This window comes from Corticium candelabrum, chromosome 8 (genome assembly GCF_963422355.1).
Source record: "Corticium candelabrum chromosome 8, ooCorCand1.1, whole genome shotgun sequence".
Lineage (NCBI taxonomy): Eukaryota > Metazoa > Porifera > Homoscleromorpha > Homosclerophorida > Plakinidae > Corticium > Corticium candelabrum.
The window spans coordinates 5,470,456-5,479,218 of NC_085092.1; positions in this window are offsets into that span (position 1 = coordinate 5,470,456).

The following is an 8,763-nucleotide window of genomic DNA, read 5'->3' on the forward strand; positions in this document are numbered from 1 at the left end:
GCTCACAAACAGGAAATGGTTTCTATGGCTACTATTATAACAAGAAGCAATCTTAAAATTAATTAAGCAACCAGGCAAGGCCAAAGACATGTACAACTACAATGACATAAACTGAAAATAAGTCTTTAATTGTACTTAAAAATTATTGCTAAAGAGAAAGCATTTGATAGCAATTTATGTTTGTACACTATTTAGGTATTTAGAGCAGCTGGACTAGTAAAGTACGCATAGTCATTGGCTGGTGACATTAAGTTTACATGACAAATAGATCGAATGTAAGACCACGTTTTAGTAAGAGGTCTAATTAATTATGAAGTGTAAGAAGCACCGGTGTATCGCGTGGTTTCAAGTTTGGGGGCTGTCACCCACACTGCAAAGCCACACCAATTTTCCTTTTTCCTTTTACAATATGAACGTCCGTCATTACAGGGACAGTGTTATGAACAAGTTTTATCTGACAGTTTGGTAACTTAATGGTTTGACATGCACGCACGCCTACAAAGATTGAAGAAGATTTAGCCCATCTACTCCCCCCTCCCCCGACACTACTTAGTGATATACTTTGTAGCAGTGACACCAGAACGCGAAAAAATAGACTGCATACAAACTGTATCTTGGTCGCAAACATCTCAAACAAAGAAAGAGTCTATAAACAACTCACAAACGTCTACAAAGTTTATAATTATAGCAGTTAAGTCAAACTTGAAAGTCTTTTTGCTAGCGTTCACCGCTATGTTCGTACCATTTTAGGGTCTAATTTCACATTGAGACAACATAATTTTAGTCATAGAAAAAATCTAATTTTAGTCCTAGAAACACGCCAAAATTGTTTGCGACACATCTATATTCTTGATCCTAGAGTGACGACGAATGACGTGTGCATGGCCATGGTAATTAGTTAACAGATGCAGCAACATGTCGGACGAGACGTTACCTATGAGAAGGAATATGTATGCGGCAGCAAGGCAGACTACACGAAGCTCTTTTTTAGATTGCTCGATGGGCTGCACACTAAACTTGTTAAAGTGCAACAGGACAAACAACAGATGATTGCATGTTTGTTGTACGACTACAGAAGTTTAAAGATAAACTGCTGTATACAATCTTAATTTCAGACCCTGCGTGAATAATTATATATATATATATATATATATATATATATATATATATATATATGTGAATCACATGCAGGGGCATGGCTCACAGCCATTCCCAACCCAAATCTCGGTCTTGCTAAGTCCAGGCATGAGTTCACTGCCGCTCTACGAATTCGGCTGGGTATTCCTCTTTTTCCGTCTCATCCAAACGCTGTACGCTGCCCATGTGCTCAATTGATTGGCAAGATTGGTGATCATCTTCTCGGCTGTCGTAAGAACTCGTTGAGATCAAAACGTCACGATGCTTTGAGGGACACCATCTATAATGCGCTGTTGATAGATGACAAGGGACTTTACTAGAACAGAGATTTTCGTCACAGAATAGCAATCGCCCTGGTGATGTTTACAATCCCAACTTTCTGTTTGGACGTTCTGCCTATTTTGACCTTACCATCCGTAACACAGTTCAATTGGAATTTGTTGTCAACAGTGCAAATTCTGCCTGTTCAGCTGCAGCAGCAGGTGAACTTGAAAAAGATCTCAAGTACGAAGAAGCAGTCGCTGACAGTGGTGCCTTGTTCTTCCCACTAGCAGTGGAAACGTATCGTTTTTGGACTCCTGCTAGTCTGGATACTATTAAAACTATTGCGTCTAAAGTAGTGACTGCGACTAGTATTCCTTTTACACAAGTGTATTCTAATTTAATGCAACAATTGTATGTTAATTTGTGGAAATTTAATGCTTGTATGATACAAAGTAGATTAATGTTAGATGCTGATGTAATTGCTTGGGATTTGCCGGTTTTGTCTGTAGTAGTTTGTTATAAAATATAATATTCTCTATATTTTATGTTATATATATAACTACACTACAAGACCAGTGTAACAACATTTCATAGCTTTGGGTAACTACTAACCCAGTAAGTTCCAATATAGTTATACCTAAGGCAATGATCTGTATCCAAAAATTTTGAGACAAAGTATAGAGGGAAACGTCTCGAAGTCATGGTCTCATCATCCGTATCCGTACTAAATGCGCTATCTAACGAGAGCAGGGCACATAGGTTATCTGCTAGGCATCTAGATGTTTGCATGCACGTAATTGGACTGCAAACAAAGAAGCTCACCGTCGCTTGACCAAAATTCAGCGGTCTGGCGTCATTGTGGCAAATTTTGTCATCACAGCTAAGCAGCACACCATTCTGCTAATTATATCATTGATTTGTTGTCAAATCAACATAATTATACTACAAACGTTGCACTGGGAAGAGGTATGCACAAAAACTTGCAAGACTTTTTGATGAGATCCCTGACCTTTGAAGGTATATAAACACAGGAGTGTTATGTTTTCACCGTTGTTGTATTACCAGCCACTAGTACAACTCCCGCCAAAACACTAACGCGCAACCGCCCACCACACGTGGGAGCGGGCCTCTAAGGCCCGTATCAATCTACTGTATTCGTCTACCCTAAAGCTACATCTAACCCTTCTACTTTAGTTCATCTGTGGATCTCCGCCCTGGCACAGCATTGTTCCTCACCGGCTTGAGGAGGTGACTCTTGCTGGGTTGTTCCTTGCTCACCCACAGCTCCCCCGTGCCAAAGTTTTTCAAGAACACCGGCTGTCTAATGCCCAAGTTACGTTCCCTGCTGGTTCGGTAATGTTGGTAACGTTGTTGTTTCTGTCTCTGTCGTTTCCCCTCCCCCACATCTGCTCCTAGTATGTTCAATCTACTACGCGGCAGTCGACTCATCAACAGTACTGCAGGTGGTTACCCCGTGGTTGTATGTGGTGTTAGCCGGTACCGAAATAAAAAGTGATCCACTTTACTCTCCAGTGATCCGTATTCCTTCCTCATTTTTCTCAATGCGCTTTTGAATGCCTCGACGGCCCGTTCTGCCTGACCGTTCGTGGATGAATGATAGGGTGCCGACATTATGTGGGTGATCCCGTTTCCTTCCATAAATTGCTTGAACTCCTTGCTTACAAACGCGGGTCCGTTATCCCTTACGCACATCTCTGGGATCCCATGTGTTGCAGATATGCGCTGCAGACTTTTGATGGTAGATAATGCCGTAATGGATGGTAAAGCCTTCACCTACAGCCACTTGGTGAAAGCATCCACCACTGCCAAGAACTGCCTCCCCATAAATGGGCCTGCAAAGTCCAAGTGTAGTCTGGTCCAGGGTTTCTCAGGGCACGCCCACGGGTGTAACGGTGCCTTCACTGGAGCGGTAGCGTGGCTTTGACATCTGATGCAAAGCTGGACGTGTTGCTCGATTTCTTGGTTCATCTTTGGCCACCACCACACATAACTTTTTGCTAATCCTTTCATGCGTGCGGCCCCGGATAACCCCGTGCAACTCCTCCAGTACCCTCTTTCTAGCCTGTAGTGGTATTATGACTCGGGATCCTCACCATACACATCCTCCCAGCACACTCAGTGCCACCCTCCGGCGCCAATAGGGCTCTAATGTCGCCTCCCTGTTCGTTCTGAGCCAGTCTGACAACGTGTAGCTTCTCACTCTTGTTAAGGTTATGTCTTACTCTGTTCAACTTCCTCTGCTGTGCCGCTGTTATCCGCTTTTGTGGCAACATCTCCAAGATATGCAAGGCTAACACTGCTTCCGGTGGGTCTTCTGTTCCCACTTCGGGCTTGCTTTCTATTTGGAACCGGCTTAACGCATCCGCGTTGGCGTTCTCGTTTCCGGGCCTGTATTTCAGCTCGTATTGATATCCTGACAGCAATAACGACCATCGTTGCAGGCGACCGGAGCAAGTCGTCGGTACGCCCTTTTTTCTCCAAATAATGTTAACAGAAGTTTGTGATCTCTGTAGATCACAATGGTCTACCATAGACAAACTGGTGAAACCGCTCGACTCCAAACATTACGGCCAGTGCCTCTTTGTCTATCTGTGCGTAGCCCCATTCAGCCTGGGTAAGAGTCCTGGACGCAAATGCAATTGATTTGTCTGCGCCATCATCGTGACGGTCGGGATAGCACCACTCCCACTCCGTACGGGAATGCGTCACATGCGAGAGTCAGCTCTTTCTCCAGGTCGAAATGTACTAAGAGGTTGGTGGATTGCAGAGCCAACTTCACAGAGCTCGAATGCTTTTTTTGTTCTCTCCCCCATGTCCAGAGCTTTCCTTTTCGCAATAAGTCATATATTGACAATCTCGGCAAGAATCGTCGTAGTAGTTGATCAGCCCTAAGTATGCTCGTAGTTCCTGTACATTCTTTTGGCTCCGGTGCGTTTTGTATTGCCTGTACTGTCTCTCCATTAGGGTAAATGCCCTTTTTTGTCGATTTTGTATTCCAATATATGCCACTTTCTTTTGGAAAAAGACGCACTTGTTGCGTTTGAGGCGTAATCCTGCTTGTGTTAGTCTGCTGAGCACTGTTTCCAAGTTGTGACAATGTTCGTCTTGTGTCCTACCAGTAATAAGAATATCATGCATATATACCATCGTGTGTGGTATCCCCTGTAGCAAAGTCTATAACTCTCTGAAAAATACCTGGCGCCGCCGCAATCCCGAAAGGGAGCCTAGTGAATTCAAACAGTCCCGATTGCGTATTGATCACCGTATACTTCATGGACTGCTCATCTAAGACCACTCGTTGATATGCGTTGCTTAAATCCAACTTTGAAAACGTCACTCCACCCGATAATGATGCCAACATGTCCTCAATCGTGCTAGCGGGTAATTATCTCGCTGTCCGGCTTGGTTGATGATCAATCTGTAGTCGCCGCAAATTCGCATCAACCCATCCGCTTTCAGTACCGGTACTATTGGTGCAGCCCATTCTGAAAAAGGCGTGGGTCTTATGGTTCCTTCTCTTCCCAGTTTTCTTAACACGATGCGCTGTTTTTGCTTCTGCTGCTGGATTTTGGCACGCCCTTACCAAGTGACCAATCTTCCTGCATCTTCTGCATTGCGCATTGAGAAATCTGCAGGGTCGTGGCCAATGTTCACCCAAGTAACGGAAACATTTGCCTCTCCGACGGTCCTCCTGACTTTCTATCATCTTGTGTACTTCTCCAGACTGTACTAGAGTCGCTTGCATCCCTAGCGTTTGGTTGAGTTCTTCTGTGTTCTTGGCTGCTGTTTCCATCGATTGAGTGATTCTCCATGCGTTGTCAAATGTTAGCGTATCGTCTTGTAGTAGTCTGCGTTGGATTCGTTCGTCTCTTAATCCGACCACTAATCGGTCGCGAAGCATGTCTGCTAACGTCTCTCCATACTCACAGTCAGCCGATAGTCTTCTCAAATCTGTCACAAAGTCTGCTACTAACTCACCTGGGCGTTTTTTTCCTGCTGTTGAATCGATACCTCTGGAGGATCACTGATGGCTTGGGGTTGAGGTGGCTCTTCACCGTAGCCACGATCACGTCATACGGGACTTCTTCCGTCTTCCTCGGTGACACGAGATTCCTGATCAGTTTGTATGTCGGCTCCCTGCACGCCGTCAAAAGAATCGCTCTCTTCTCCTCCCTCTCTGTGATCTTGTTGGCTGTGAAAAGGAATCCCAATCGTTCCACGTAATGGTCCCATTCCTCTGTGTCGCTGTCGAACGGTCCCACTTTCCTATTCTAGCGGCCATTGCGATATCCTCGTCGCCAAATGTTGTGTTTTCACCGTTTTTGTATTACCAGCCACTACTGTCTGTTCCCCATAAGTGTCAACTTTGAAAATCATCAATATCTTCGTTGTTTTTTGTACTTTCGCGATGATTTCGGTATCGCTACAAACCGCTTTGTCTGGCATTTCTGTTTATCAAATTATTTAGGCCTTTCCTACAAAGGAAACGGAAGGATAATACTTGTGCACATCAAAGACAAACGGGTGGAGTAATGGCTATTATCCAATTATCTTGTAAGACCAACGGATCAGCAACTGGAACCATTTAAGATAATTGGTGTAACATGGTCCAACTGGAGCAGCTCTTAATGCTCTAATGAGCACACCTGGTGTGACTTCTACTTCATTACTCACTACCGAGTTCACGCTTACGTGGAATAGACAGTAGTACAGTACAACTCCGCCAGAACACTAACGCGCAACCTCCCACCACACGCGGGAGCGGGCCTGTAAGGCCCGTATCATTCTGTCTACTACAAGGAGAACTGAAGTGAAATTCGAAATGTTGTAGTACTTAGTAACTATGTGTGTAGAACAGGTTTTTGAAAAATGAACACCTTTTGACAGCAGCGCTACCTCAAATTTGCGACGAGTTTCAGCTCTACTGATATCTAGTTACGTTACTTTCTTGGCTGGATCCGATAGTTTTCTTGTTTGGATTTACTATTTTTCGTGCTTTATTATGTTAGCTTGCATAGTCGCCGCTTTGATCTAGTTTGTCTTGTATATGTATTTAAGACATTCTGTAGTCCCAACTCAATTTTTGGAGTCTTATTAGGTTGTTCCAGTCATTAAACATAAACATGGTGATGCCAGTGATCCAGACAATTACAGAGGAATACCGTTTCGTCAACAATATCAAAAGCACTGGAACTAATAATGCGTGACAAGTTGCATGGTGTGCTGATGTCTAGTCGACAACAATTTGGTTTCAAAAGGATCGTGGATGCTCAGATTGTTCTTTTGTTTTGAAGGAGACTGTCGACTACTACATATCAAATGGTAACAAAGAAGTATATGTGTGTACTCTTGATTTATCAAAAGCATATGATAAAGTTTCCTTTTATTGTCTGTTTAACAAGTTACTGGATAGAGGTGCTCCTGCATATTTGGTTAAATTTCTTGCCAAGTGGTATTCATGTCAAGAAACGAAAGTTAAGTGGAACAACCACTAGTACTGTTCTTCACATTTTGGCATTGGAAATGGTGTACGACAAGGGAGCGTTTTGTCTCCATCTCTGTTCGATCTCTATATAGATGATCTTTCGACACAGCTTAGATTTTCTGGTCTCGGAGCCAGAATAGCAGATCTATACCTCGGGTGCTTGACTTACGCAGACGACATAACACTAGTGTCCCCAAATGTTGCTGCATTACAACAAATGTTAGATATATGTACTAAGTATGCAAATGAGCATCATCTGATATACAACACCAAAAAGTGTGTCGTGATTACATTCAAGCAGAGACGATGGAAACACTCTAGTGAATTAGATGTCTTTCTCAATGGCAATAGATTACCAAACAAGGAGGAAATAACACATTTGGGCGTCGTTATGAATGGTTGCTGTATGGTACAGAGCACATTGGAAGCTAGAAAAAGGAAATTTTATGCTGCTGTGAATGGTGTCATTAGCCGACTTGGTGGAAGTTGTCCAAAAGATAGCGTATGGATGACAATCATGCAAAGTCAACTATTTCCGGTTCTTGCATATGGAAGTCATTTGTGGAATTTTGAACGAAGTATAGTAGAGACGTCTATTAACACAGCGTATCGAAAAGGTATTCGTCGTAGGCTTGGTATGAGACAAAGAGACTCTATAGCGGAAAGAATTCCAGAATTTGTTGAGGCATCTCTTAAGATGAAAATAATACAGACTAAATTTCTTAAACGGGCTACAGATTCAAGAAATGAACTTGTGAGAGGACTGGCATTGCTAATAGTTAGACGTAGTTATCCTGGACTCGGATTGGATATGGTAGATGGTAATATTTTTACGTGTAGGTTACGTGATTTTGTGTGTTAGTTATGTCATTTGTCTACATGTGTGTGTGTGTGTGTGTGTGTGTGTGTGTGTGTGTGTGTGTGTGTGTGTGTGTGTGTGTGTGTGTGTGTGTGTGTGTGTGTGTGTGTGTGTGTGTTATGTTGTCCCTATGAGGGAACTACGCCAGGTTTGGTGTGATAAAAATAAATTATTATATTATTATTATATTTTTAATTTTATCGTTTGAAGTTTGATTGTTGTTGCTACTCTTTGATAGTTGTTGCTAGGTTTGATACTGTACTGCCGCAAAGGACACAAATATTTTTGCATTTGTAATTTGTTTTCCAAAGAGTGAGGTTTCAAGATAACCACCTCCAGCCCAGAGTATCCCCAGTCCAATGGTTTAGCGGAAAGGAATGTGCAGACCATAAAGCAGCTCATGCGCAAATGTCACTACGAAGGGTCGGACCCATATTTAGCTCAATCACCGAAGTACACCAATACCTGAGTTAAAAGCGTCTCCAGCCCAACTTCTTATGGGTCGCAACCTGAAAACAAGACTACCTACTGCGTCGGCACTGTTGCAACCAGACATTATCACCAACATCTCCGAGAATCTAAGGGCACGACAACATCGTCAAAAGTATTACTATGATAGACAAGCGCAGCCAATGCGTGAGCTGGAAGCAGGAGAGGTAGTTCGTATACAACGCGACAAGCAGTGGGAACCCGCTGTGGTAACTCAGAAGCACACTGCACCCAGAGCATACATTGTCACTCAAAACGGGCGCAGCCTCAGAAGAAATCGCCGACATATTCATCCGACACGGGGAGCACCACCCAATCAAAATCAGGAACCAGCTTTGGACGATTATTTACCGAGTGTGAACACAATCAGCCAAACTGACAAACCGAGACCTAGCACAATCGACGACAAGGGAGAACAACCAACTCTGAAAACCTACAGTACCTCCAGCGGGCGATAAGTTAGAAGGCAAAAGAAACTGGATGACTATATTTAAGACGATGGTGCTAA